Source organism: Acomys minous, assembly GCF_964271855.1.
Source record: "Acomys minous genome assembly, chromosome: 2".
Lineage (NCBI taxonomy): Eukaryota > Metazoa > Chordata > Mammalia > Rodentia > Muridae > Acomys > Acomys minous.
Genome location: NC_140484.1, coordinates 146,306,805 through 146,320,494, shown reverse-complemented (window position 1 = coordinate 146,320,494; position 13,690 = coordinate 146,306,805). Strand labels below are relative to the sequence as shown.

Sequence of the window (13,690 nt, the reverse complement as noted above, 5' to 3'; positions counted from 1 at the left end):
GTGTGTGTGTGTGTATGTGTGTGTGTGGTGTGTGTGTGTCTGTGTGTGTGTGTCTGTGTGTGTGTGTCTGTGTGTGTGTCTGTGTGTGTGTCTGTGTGTGTGTCTGTGTGTGTCTGTGTGTGTGTGTCTGTGTGTGTGTATGTGTATGTGTATGTGTGTGTGTGTATGTGTGTGTGTATGTGTGTGTGTGTGTATGTGTGTGGGGTGTATGTGTGTGTATGTGTGTGTGTATGTGTGTCTATGTGTGTGTGTGTGTGGTGTGTGTGTGTGTATGTGTGTGTGTGTATGTGTGTGTGTGTATGTGTGTGTGTCTGTGTGTGTGTCTGTGTATGTGTCTGTGTGTCTGTGTGTCTGTGTGTGTGTGTATGTGTGTGTGTATGTGTGTGTATGTGTGTGTGGTGTGTGTGTGTGTGTATGTGTGTGTGTGTGGTGTATGTGTGTATGTGTGTGTGTGTGGTGTGTGTGTGTATGTGTGTGTGTGTGTATGTGTGTGTGTGTGGTGTGTGTGTGTGTGTGGTGTGTGTGTGTATGTGTGTGTGTGTGTACGGTCCAGCTCATCCAGCAATGGCTGTCTCCCAACCGAAGGTCCAAGAATCTAGCAGTTGTTCAGTCCACAAGGCTGGACGTCTCAGTTGGTCTTCAGTATGTGCTAGAATCCCAAAGAGGTAGGCTGGGATGCCAGTGATGGCAGCAAGGGTGAGGCCGAGCAAGGCAAGAGACGGCCAGCTTTCTTTTTCTGTGTTCTTTTTATAGGTGTGGGCAGAAGGTACGGGCCTCTTCCCACCTCAAAAGACCTGAATTATGCCAGTCATGATGGCACGTGCCTGTAATCCCAGCCCTCGGGGAGGCAGAGGCAGGTGAATCTCTGTGAGTTCCAATTTGAGGCCAACATGGTCTACATAGTAATGAGTTCCAGGGAAACCCTGTCTCAAAAAACAAAACAAAACAAATAAACAAAAAAAAGCCAATTAAACAAAATGATTGGATTAAATGTGGATCTTGCCATATCAAAAATCAGGGTTTAAAATTATCTACCAAAAAAAATCTCTTACAGTACACACAGCCACTTAGTATTTAGTTCATTGCAGATGTAGCCAAGCTGACAACAAAGAACAGCCATCACAATCATGAACTCTGCTGTGGGGTTGCTGCAGGGGGAGCCCAGCCTGAGAGCCTGGCACTGAGGGAGAAACTGATCTCGGAGACATGTAGGATGTGGCCAGCAAGCCAGGTTTAGAGAGTGGCACAGCCAACGAAGTGCTGATGTGGCGGTGCAAGGCCCGCTCCAGTCCCCAGAACCCACACTCAAAAGCCAAGGTAGAGACAGAAGGATGCCTGCGACTCGCTGCCCCAGCCAGCCTTGCTCCATCAGCTAGTTCCAGGCCAGTGAGAGACACTGTGGCAAAAAGCAACGTGAACAGCATCTGTGCTGGTCACCTGGGTTGTCAACTTGACATACCTGAGAAGAGAGAACCTCAGCTGAGGAAGAGACTCCGTCAGATTGGCCTGTGGGCTCATCTGTGGGATATTTTCTAAATTGGTTACTTGATGAGGAGAGCGCGGCCCACTGTGGGTGGACCTGGGCTGTATGAGGAAGGCGGCTGGACACGAGCCTGGAAGTAAGCCAGTAAACATGGCTCCTCCATGGCTCCTGCTTTCAGTTCCTGTCCCTCGAGGACAGACTACAGCCTGTGAACCAAATAAACCCTTTCCTCTCCATGTTAGTTTTGGTCAGTGTTCTGTCACAGCAACAGAAACCACAACAGAAAGCAAACTAGAGCGGAGCCTGGCGAGCAACACCTGAGGCCTCCACACATGGGCACACGGAGCCTTACACTCATAATCTGCTGGAGGGAGTTCACTTCTCAGCTCTCTCCGTCTCCCCAGCCCCATCCCACCGCGCCCTCCCCAGCCCATGCTCCTGCCAGCACACTCCACTTTTTAATCCTTGCTAGGATCATCTGTTATGCAGCCAAGGGTTGGCTCCTAGTGATGTATGAGTCGACTGACATTTCAAATATTCCAGGCCTGATGGAAAATTCTGATCATAGCCCAGTCTGATACACTCTCTCCCACATCCTTCCTTGCTGCTTCTAGGCAGTAATTATGCCTACCCCATCAGCCCACCCCTTCTCCTCACCCCTTGGCCCCACCCCAACATTAATTTCCCCAAATTCATTTTTCATGCCTTTGAATTCCATTCTTTCAAAGCAGAATATGTTTCTAGAGCTGTTTTCCCCACCACTCATGAATATTTCAAATCCAGTAGCAATAGGATCACCCAACCTTTGAGGCACACCGGCTTTATCTTATTTATCTTACTGAGCTGTTGGGATTAAGTCTAAAACATCCTCGAAGACTTCGTTTGGGGTGTTTTGCCTGCAGCTGCAAACGTAAATTCTAGGAAGCAGCCCCCAGCCCTGGGCTCAGGCCTTGGCCCCAGATGCCCATTGGCCTATGCCAGACATCCTCCCCCTCAAGGAGATGCCAGCCACAATCCTAAGCCAACTGGCAGATCTCCTGATGGGTCCCTGCTGTGGCATAAATCTATTCTGACTTCCAGCCATGGGAACCACAAAACTAACTCACAGTGTGACCTTGAGAAGGGTATTTGGCTATACCAGAGCCAAGATTCCTCCCACAAACATGGGGTTGGACAGCAGCCCGTTCGTCTCTTAGAGTTCATATGATGAGTGGGGAAATGGGGCTCAGGGCTCTTTGAGAGGGAGCAGTTCACTTGTATTTGTTTTTCCATTTTGTCTGTGTGTGTGTGTGTTGTTGTTGTTGTTGTTGTTGTTGTTGTACATGATGTGGCATGTTGTATATGTGCACATCGATGAGGCTTCCTGCTCGTGTGGTGGCCCCAGGTTGAACCCAGGCTTAGCCTCCATGGCTAGGTAACCTGACTCACTGAGGCAAGGACTCTCAGTCAAATCTAGAGCTCAACAATATGGCTAGCCAACTTGCTGGGGATCCCCTATCTCTGCCACAGCTACCACTTATATGGGTTTGGGGATTCAAGCATTGTAACTACTGAGCCATCTCCTCAGCAGTCAGCACTTACTAAGCCAGGTTCTACCACTAACCTTAACAGCTATATGGCCCTTAACTATCTGCACCCACTGACCAGCCATGCCCTTAGCTAACTGCATCTACCATTAGCCAGCCCCATGGCCCTTAAAAAGCTTCTATTCCATAGGATGCCTTTGGCTAACCACGTTTCAGGATGGCAGTAGGTAACCATCAACCATTTGGTTGACCTAAAGCTGATGAGTTCCCAGAAATTAGTTATTCATGATGGTGGTGGTAAATCATTATTTTTGGTGGTGGTGGTGGTGGTGGTGATGGTGGTGGTGGTGGTGGTCTTAGGATTTCTACTGCTGTGAAGAGACACCATGATCGTGGCACTCTTAATAAGGAAATACTTAGTTGGGGCTGGCTTATAGTTTCAGAGGTTTAGTCCATTATCATCAAGGCAGGAAGCATGGCAGCACGCAGGCAGATATGATGCCAAAGAAGGAGACAAGAGTTCTACATCTGCATTAGCAGGCAGAAGGGAGAGAGAGTGAAACTGAGCCTAACTTGAGCTTCTGAAACCTCAAAGCCCAACCCCTGTGACACACTTCCTGCAATAAGGCCACCAAGGCTACACCTCCAATATTGCCACTCCCTATGAGTCTATGGGGGCCTTTGGTTGGTTGGTTGGGTGAGGTTTTTTTTTGTTTGTGTGTGTGTGTGTGTGTGTGTGTGTGTGTGTGTGTGTGTGTGTTTTGTTTTGTTTTTGTTTTTTGAGAAAAGGTTTCTCTGTGTAGCCTTGGCTGTCTTAGATTTGCTTTGCAGACCAGGCTGGCCTCGAACCCTCAGAGATCTGCTTCCTCCCAAATGCTGGGATTACAGGTGTGTGCCACCTTGGCCACATTGTGCCACCTTGGAGCCCATTTAAATTCAAACCACTGCATTACTGTTGTGGGTCACTATGTAGCCCAGGTTGGCCTCCAACTCACAGCAATCCTTTTACCTCAGCCCTCTAAGTACTGAGTTTACAAGCAGTGCATCACCACCTCTGGCTTTTAGTAAGAATTAAAGATAAATAGGAAGGCTGTGGAAATGACTTTGTTGGTAAAGTGTTACACACACACAGAGAGAGGGGGGGGGGAGCACAATGAATTAATTGGTAGTATATAAAATGTCCATAGTGCTGATACAAGCTAGGTAGTGATCTGCTGTTGATAATGTTTTTTTTTTCCAGAGTGAAGGTAAGTTCTTCCACTTCTTAACTTTTTCAATAACTTTTTTTAAATTTATTTTTCATCAATACAAGCCAGAAATGAAGAGCAAACTTCATCAAAATTGCCAGAAATGAAGGGCAAACTTCTCCCCCAGCAACTCTGCCCAAAGGCAAGCAGCTCTGGCTCTATCTTCTGAACCTTTCAAACTGGCCCTGCCAAATGCAGCCTCTTTCCCAGAGCTGCAGGCTGGGGAACCAGGAACCATCCCATCTTTAACACTGACTGCAGGTTGAGTGAGGAGAGACACTGGCTCTGAGCCACCTCCCTGGTCAGACATGAACTCCTCAGTGCCTTGCTGTGGGGAGCTGGGGCACTGGTAGCCACACACACATGCTATGTCTTAGAGACTTTACCTCACTGGTGTCATTAATGTCAGCACTGCCTGTTAGAGGCTTACCAACTCTACAGGTGAGGAAACCATCCAAGCATAGAGACTGGATGAAAAGCAAGACATCTGGACAGAGCTACAGCTGTTTTGTTTTGAATTTCCCTGGCAAGACTCTCTGGATTTGTGGTGAACTGGTCCAGGTCAAAAAAGGCCCATTTAGAATGGGAGGAATCTGCTCCATTGAGTGGATGTAGCCGGGTTCGAGGACCCATCCTCTGGCTGTACCTGAATTGCAAAACTGTCCACTCTGTGTCTTAGACAGAAAGACGGTCACACAGCAGCTGCTGGCAGCTCTGCCTGCTGCAGACCATCAGCGCCCATTGTCACCACCTGACAGGTGTGAGGCTGGTTCGCACTCCTGTCAGTTGGCAGGGCTTGTCAAATACCAGTGAAGCTGTCATCCACCAAACCCAGACCTGGGACTAGGAAGAGAACAAAGTATTCCTAGAGAGAAGCAGCCTTCAGACGCCTTGAAGGGACAAAGATCGGGGAGACATTCACTATGGCTCCATTCAACCAAAGTAAGCTATGGTGATGCGTGCTTGGATCCCAGTGCTCAGGAGGCAGGGTCAATGGGATCTCAAGTTTAAGGCCAGTAAGACCTGTTGAAGAAGGAGGAGGAGGAGGAGGAGGAGGAGGAGGAGGAGGAGGAGGAGGAAAGGAGAAAGAGAAAGAAGAAGAGGGAGAAAAAACCTACCCAGAGAGGGGGATACTGTGACAGAAAGATCCAGAACTGAGAGGACAGGCATACTGAAAATAGCCTTGACTCTGCTCCCCTCTCTACTAAAAGTCTCAGGGTACAAGCAACAGAAACCTTAAACAACCAACACACTTTGACTCTGTCAGTGGAGTGCTTGCTGCACAAGCAAGAACCCGAATTGAAGCCCCAGGTCCCACATAAAAAGCCTGTCATGGAGGGGCTGGAGAGATGGCTCTGCAGTTAAGGGCGCTGGCTGCTCTTTCAGACCACCTAGGTTCAACTCCCAGCACCCACATGGTGGCTCACAACTACCTGTAACTCCAGGTCCAGGTGACCTAGCGCCCTCTCCTGGCTCCCATGGGCACTCCATGAAAATGCACATAAGCAAACCCATAAAATAGAAATAAACATTTTGTTTTTGTTTTTGTTTTTTGAGACAGGGTTTCTCTGTGTAGCCTTGACTGTCCTGCACTCACTTTGTAGACCAGGCTGGCCTCGAATTCACAGTGATCCACCTGCCTCTGCCTCTGCCTCCTGAGTGCTGGGATTAAAGGCGTGCGCCACCACTGTCCGGCGACTTTTTTTTTTTTTTTTTAAGAAAGGCTTACTATGGTATGTGTACTTGTAATCCTGGCACTGAGAAGATGAAGAGAGACAGACCCCTGAGGCTGAATGGCCAGCCAGTCTAAACAACTCAGCAAGTTCTAGTAAGAGAGCCTGGCTCAAAAATAAGTAAATAATGAAAATGTGGGTGGTACTTAAGGCAAAACACCTGAGCGCGCGCTCTCTCTCCCTCCCTTCCTCCCTCCCTCTCTCTCCCTCCCTCTCTCTCTCTCCATCCCTCTCTCTCTCTCTCTCTCTCTCTCTCTCCCTCTCCCTCTCTCTCTCTCGTCTCTGTCTCTCTCTCTCTCTCTCTCTCTCTCACACACACACACACACACACACACAGAGTGGGTGGAATTCATAGTTCAGGAAGGCCTCATGGAAGCTTCCCTCTAAAGCCACAGTTCTCCAGTGTGGCTGCAGGGGAGTTACCAGGAAGCCTCGGGGCGCCTGGTGTTCAGACCTCACCTCGGTAAAGCAGGACCTCATGGTCTTGCATGAGGCCACCAGTCTCTTTGCAGATCTCTTGAGTGAAATGGGAGAATGGTTTCACAGTGCTGCTCTGTGTAGGGTCTGCCAACCAGGAGCACCACGTCCGAGTCTCGGAAGTGTCTCAGAACTGCCCCCCCCCCCCGAGAGTTTCTGGACCACAAGCCACATCTGAATGCCCCGTCAAAGCTGAGAATGACAGGCTTGGAGGGGTGTAGCGTAGGCCGGCTGTAACTGCCTCCAGCCCAGAGGCTCTCTCTTAAGCACAGGGATCCCCACAAGACAATGCTTTGGCCATGCTGTGGCCTGTCAGAGGACATGGGAGTCGGAAGCTGTGCAAGGCACTCCATACACCCACACGCAGGATAGGCTCCTCCTGAAAGGAGCAGAGCGTGAGGCGCAGAAAAACCACACAGAGTCAACATGGCAACTCTGGACAGTTTCAGAAAGGGTGAGTCCGGCTACCACTTATTAAATGCCTACTGTGTGCTGGGTAGTGGGCCAGGACTTTCATAAACTCAGGTAAACATCTTAATAATTCATGGGGGGGGGGGGCTGGGGAGTAAAATGGATCAGTGGTAAAAATGCATGCCATGAGGGTATAAAGGAAAGGACCCGAGTTCAGGTACCCCAAACCCACTTGACACACAAAATAAAAAGAAGGAAAAATGATTACCCAGCTGTCTTTGTTGGAGTTTCTACTACTGTAATAAAATACTATGACCAAGAGCAACTTGGAGGGAAATAAGGGCTTATTTTACCTTACAACTCTCGGGTCATATTCCATCCCTGAGAAAAGTCAGGGTGTGGACTTGAGGCAGGGACTGATGCAGAGACCATGGAAGAATTCTGCCTACCGGCTTGCTCAACCTGCGCTCTCACCGCACCCGGGACCACCAGCCCAGGGGTGGCACCATCTGTAGCGAGCTGGGCCTTCCTACATCCATTGTCCATCAAGAAAATGTGCCACAGGCTGGTCCACAGTCCAGTCTGGTGGAGGCGTGTTCTCAACTGAGGTTCCTCCCTTCGCAAATGACTCTAAACTAGTCAGAACACCAACCCAAAACATCAACAGCACTAAGGCTGTGGACTCTGAATTAGGCCAACCATTGTAATTCACTGTAATTCTGAGACAGCCCAGCCTGGGCAGCAGACATCCAGGGGCAGCAGGCGTACAGGCAGGAGTGTTCCAGAGAACAAGAGCATTTGGTTACTCTAGTTCCACCACTCTGTCTAAATGGGAAGTCAGAGGTCAGGGTCAGAGGACACCCCCACCCCAGCCAGTTGCAGGCTTACGAAGATGCTTATGATTTTTACTGTCTGTTGTCCCTCCTCTTCCGTGCTGGTGTCAAGCCCTGGGATTCCCTTCGACACCTCAGTCCCATCACCTAATGAGGGCTGCCCAGTTGTCCCTCCCACAGACAATGTTTGGAAATTGTGTCTCTGGCATGGCAAGAGAATGCTGCTACGCTCTGTGGATGGGACTGCCACCCCAATTAACTTGCCGAAGCCCTGATGGGCAGGAAGAGGCAGCTGAGGCGGAGGGGAGGAAGCATCCTGAGTGACTCAGCACTTCCTTTTTCATCTCGGGAAGAGCCAATTTCAAAACTGGCCTCGGGTCACAAGAGAAATTAATTTGATTCTCTCAACCTTGCTGTGCGTGGACACAAGTCCTCCACTGCGGCATCTGCTCCATCCAGAATGGAGAAGCCGCCCCTTGAAATGAGTCCCGTTTCAGGGTTGAGCCCACAATGGTTTGCCTGGAGTCTGGAGAGCAGCTGGCCAGAATGCTCTGGGCTTTCTCTTTTGCTGCAAAGTGTCTCAAAATAATTCTCATATCAAAGGCAAGTCTTGAGTGATGGGCAGCTTGCTCTCAAGGACGTGTCCTAGCAGAGGGGGGTCGTTGGCATACCTCCCAACAGAGGTTAGCTCTGATGTATCCCTTACATTAAGAATCAGACCCATGTGGACCCTTGGGTGTGCTGGTGATGGTCCCTGTGCTCAGCTCCCGACTGTTAGACCCAATTACGGTGGACACATTTAGGGCCACCCCCTTTTCTAAACCTCTCCTTTGAGTGGATGGGTCCTGGCACTGGCTTTAAAATAGCTAAGGTGACCGACCACAACTTATTCTGACTCCCTTTTGTGTTTGTTTGGATAATTCTCAGCCCTCCACCCTCCTCCCGCCTCGGTCACATGCGCGGTGGTAACACACTTGAGATTTTCCCTGGCCTTGACTATTGTCCAGATGTACTTACAAAAATAACTGCCAAGTTATGTCTATAATAACTACTCTGCCAGGAATGAGTGCTATAAGGTTACTCGGACCTTCACTAACTTTGACGTATCTTTGCGGCTTTGCCTTTTAAAAGGCTATCTCCCTGAAAACAGAACCACCAGCAACAAAATAAATAAATAAATAAATAAATAAATAAATAAATAAAAATCAAGAACTCAAACAAACAATGGCAACTTCATGAGCCAAACTTTCTCATCCTGCACTTAGTCCTTGACATTATTTAGACAGTTGGTCGACTGTTCATTCAAGCAAACCCAAAACCAGATCTGTCCTGAAAGACATAACCAGTGTACAGGGTTCCTACCACTGGCATCCCATCAGGAAGAGGACTCCTGAAAGGATCAGGTCTCCCTTGGGCCTAACCCCCTGATCCAGAGAAGAAGGCCTTTCTCTGAGGCCCCTCCTCATCCAGAAGGCTCTCCATCAGTGTCAGCCTTCTCAACCAGAACCAGAACTGAACTGAGCACACAGACTCACTTCCTAGGAGTGTCAGAAGGACTCTGTCTTCCTGTTTGACACTGTCATTCCCCTCCGTGAGAGGAGGGGACCCTGGAACAATTGTCAGGGGCTGCCTCCCCCACAACCTTTCCCTGGCGGGGAGTATGACTCCCTGTGTAGCACGCACAGAGAATCTCCCTGTGGCCTCCAAGTGATGATGCACATGAAATCGTTACGGACAACAACGCTGATTAAGCCAATTAAGAGTTCCAAGTCCTATATTAATAGTGGGGAATCTTGTGAAGATTTGGAGGAAGGAAAGAAAGATCTGGAGGGGACAAGAACTGAGAAGACCAACAGAGTCAACTAACCTGAAAACATGGGGCTCACGGAGACCGAACCCCCAACCAGAGAGCATGCATGGACGGGACCTAGGACGCCCTACACATAACATCGCAGAGCTGCAGCTTGGTGCTCATGTGGACCCCCTAGCAACGGGAGCAGGGGCTGTCCCCGACATGGATGCAGTTGTCTGCTTTGGATCCCTTCCCCCTAGCCAGTCTGCCTTGCCTGGCCTTAGTGGGAGAGGATGCACTTAGTCCTGATGTCACTTGATGTGTTGGGGTAGGTTGGTATTGGGGGGGGGGCTCCCCTTTTCTGAGGAGAAGAAGGGAGGATGTGAGAAAAATGATGGGAGGGTGGAACCATGAGGAAAGGAGGAAGTGGGCTGTGATCAGGATGTAAAGTGAATGAATAAATAAATAAGGGAAAAGGTTGTGGGAAAGCTAATATAAAGCAGAAGGGAAAAGAGGAGCCAAAGCTGAGATCCTGCCTGTTTTCAATCATTCTGCCACTAGGTGGCATCCTCTGCTATTTTTGCAGATTTTTTTTTTTTTTTTTTTTTTGCGAGTCTGGATTCCGCCACTGGGTGGCACGCTGTTACTTGTCTTTTTGTCTGGGGAGCCAGCTAGACTTGGGAAGTATTTCCTCTCTAGGACTGGAGGGAGGGAACTTCCAGTCACACCAATCCCTGCTATTCCTTGATTTTCACTCAGTCTCACAAAGGGGGAGCTGCAGCAGGTCTTTAGTGGGGTCTTCATTACCAGAGCTGCTAGGTTAGCCATATTATTAACTTCCTTAAGACTCACCTAAGTTGAGGACCACCAACTTGTCCTCTCCCCCTTCCATGACCAGCAAGGGTCCCACAGGGTGTTCCTACTCCAGGTCCACCTCTTAGCCCCCCAGCCCCCCAGCCCTCCAGCCCCAGCCCTCCAGCCCCCCGGCCATCCAGCCCCCAGTCCCCCAACCCCCAGCCCCCAGTCCCCCAGCCCCCCGGCCCTCCAGCCCCCCGGCCCTCCAGCCCTCCGGCCTCCCAGCCCCCCACCCCTACCATGTCTCACCCTCCTCCTGTTTCCTCTTGCCCTGCCCCACTGGCAATCTCTGCCCAGCCCTCCCCAGTCTTCTCCCCTCCGCATACCCATCAGGGAATCCTATATGGCCCCTCTGCTCTGGTTCTTTCTCCTTTCTCTTCCCACCAACAGGCTCTCTCTGGCCCTCCTGAGTTCTCAAACCCTGACTCAGAAGCAATACTTGTCTCTGTCCTTGTCCCCTTGCAAGAACATCCTGGTGAAAGTTATCTTTATATTCCCTTTGTTGTGCCGGGCTTAAATGAAACCCCAATCAACACTAGGAGCCGATTCGGATGCAAACACACAAGGGTCTCGTTAATTGATTGCTCAGCTTAAGCTGGACCCACACTATCACCGACACAGAGGATCAGGTGTGAGTCCCGCATACAAGGAGGAAAGAACTTTGTATAGATTGTAGAATGTGAGAGAGGGCAAGTAAGTGGGTCTCTAATTTGGCAAGCATCCTATTGATTATTCCTTGAACTAATTGATATTCATCTGGTACTTGTCCAGTATCAACCCATGAATGGTTAACTTCTTTTTTGTTGTTTTGTTTTGTTTGTTTTTTCAAGACAGGGTTTCTCTGTGTACCCTTGGCTGTCCTAGACTCACTTTATAGACGAGTCTGGCCTCAAACTCACAGCGATCTGCCTGCCTCTGCCTCCCTAGTACTGGGATTAAAGGCATGTGCCACCATGCCCAGTACAAATGATTAACTCCTAAGGAATAGATAACTCTTGAAAAACCCAGAGGAGCATCTGATCTCTTAGTGCTTTCTTATTTTCCAGGTAATTGGCAATTCTATATCTTTGTGCCAAGTGTATCTTTGTGGGGTTTTCTAGATCAGGAGTTCAAGAGTAGGTCACCCAAATACAGAAATGAAAATGTTAAGCAAAATGGAGTTACTTTGGTCCATCATTGCCCCTTCTAACTAGTTCCTCGAAGGCCCAATCATGAGTCTTCTTCGGGCTCATAATCATCACTATCCACGTTTTGGAGGGAGTGTGGGTTCTTGTTACCATCAGCTGGACATCCCCCAACCGTTCTTTCACAAAGGAGACTAACATGTTCACAATACAGGGTCCGATGGTCAAAAATATAATCAAAATGAAGAGAGGGCCAAGCAAGGTTGAAATTAAATTAGTTAGCCAAGGGGAAATTATTGAACCAGGGTTCAAACCATCCTTGTTTTGCCCTATACTCATTTTTTTCTTCTATCTATATTTTCTTTAACCTTAGCAGGAGGTTCTTTAATAATCCCTGAATGATCTACATAAAAAAACAACCCTCTTCGCTAAAGGCAGCACACAGCCCTTCCTGCTGCATGAATAACAGGCCTAAACCTCTTCTGTTTTGAAGAACCACCTCTGCCAATGAGGTTAAAGATTCTTGTAGATGAGATATAGATTTTTCTAGATTTTGGATGTTTGTGTCTACTGCTGCCCTAAGACTATGATAGTTCTGATCCTGCAAAGTCACAGCTGAGATTCCCCTTCCTGCTCCTGCCAGTCCTAATCCCAAGAGAACAGACAAGGTAACAGCAGTGATGACTTCTCTTTTCTGGTTAGGGTAAAGGGGTCCCTGCCCCATCAGGGCTTTGTTCGCATCTTGGTCTGAGTGATAAGTAATTCTGGGGATCAGCTGTGCCAGGACACAGAAGCCTGATGTTTGCTTAAGGACTCCTAGATGAACACACGGAGTCAATCCAGAAGAACACGCCCACCAACCTTGGTCAGGTGGTAACAAGTATGAACCATTAGCAAACACTGACAGGGTCTGGAGGCATAGGACAGAGTAACTAGTGTGGGGCCTGCCTGTACAGAGCCCTTGTCCTGACACACCTTGCAGAGTAAGTCTAGTTTGTCCTTGTTGAAGCCATCTATAATTTTGTTGGTCAGCAGCTAAGGTGGAATTTCCCATAACTGTAATTCCCTCACAATTCGGAGGCTTTGGAGAGTGACATACCCAACATGAAGAGGTGAGATTGGGTCTTACAGCATTGAGTACTCAGTAAGCTTGGACCATCAATGACCAGAATCCATAGCCTCCATTTGTTGCCTGTAGGGATAACTATTATTCCTGTTGACAGGGATGGTTCTAGGGTGACCCTCCAAATAAGTATTAGGCTCCAAGGGGCCAGGAGGACCTGATGTTGGGGGACTTTTATTTTTAATTATATAGAAAACAAAGTTCCTGGGTCTGACCCAACATAGAGTCGTATGCCCCAGGTCTCGCCTGTCTCCCAGCCAGTGGCTCTTCTTCCCTCCTCAGGAAAACTAAAGTTCAGCTTTCCATTCTTATGAGCATGGTTCCAGTTACCTTAACAAGCTCTCCCCCTTGAGACTTCGATCCTACATGTCCAGTTGTTTCACAGCCCCAACAAGCACAGTATGTGGCGTTGTCTCCTCCACATCTGTTTCTTTGAGACCTGATCCAAGGCAGACATAAAACTGCCCTAACTTTCTATATGACCCTGGAAAATTGCACAGGGCATCAAGGTATGTAACGCCCCTCCCCTGCCCAGGATTAAGATCAGAGAAAGCCCCCAAATTGGTGTGCAGGTTTGGAAACCAAGTGACACCTTTGGAATCTGAAGTAGATTCTTGCCTCCTACCACATCTCAGAGGATCCAAGTTAAATTCATAGGTTGATGCAGGTTTACAGGAGCAGAAGCGGTTATCAAGGGGGGCAAAACACACACAATTGGCACTTTTAGGACCTGGTGAATTTTAACTCTAGTGGGTTGTTGGGATCCTTTGAAGCCTTCTGGCCTTTTGGAACTGGAGCCATGTAGTCTTCCTTTACAGTGAACAGGTGTGCAGATCTGCCATGGGTATAATGAATCCAAGGTGCCACACCATGCACTTTTAAAGCTGTAGGAGTAGTCAACAAGATGACATAAGGACCTTTCCACCAAGGCTCCAGAGTCCCATGCCGGTGTCTCTTGACATAGACCCAATCATTGCGCAGGTATTGATGAGGCTCTGCAGGGAGACCTGTCTCATAAAGAGCACGGAGTTTAGGCCATAGATAATTATGGGACCATTGGATTCCCTTGAAGTCCTGGTCCTCAAA

At 48.7% G+C, this 13,690-nt stretch overlaps 1 protein-coding gene across 1 annotated transcript in view; it reads right to left on the bottom strand.

Moving 5' to 3' along the window:
- Nucleotides 1–10,749: 10,749 nt before the first annotated feature.
- LOC311588299 (natural cytotoxicity triggering receptor 3 ligand 1-like) overlaps nt 10,750–13,690 on the bottom strand; it is a 40,418-nt gene continuing 37,477 nt past the window's right edge. Inside the window, exon 9 of the mRNA XM_084765817.1 lies at nt 10,750–13,611. The gene's annotated coding sequence lies outside the window, so the exon portion shown is untranslated. The remainder of the gene's footprint in view (nt 13,612–13,690) is intronic.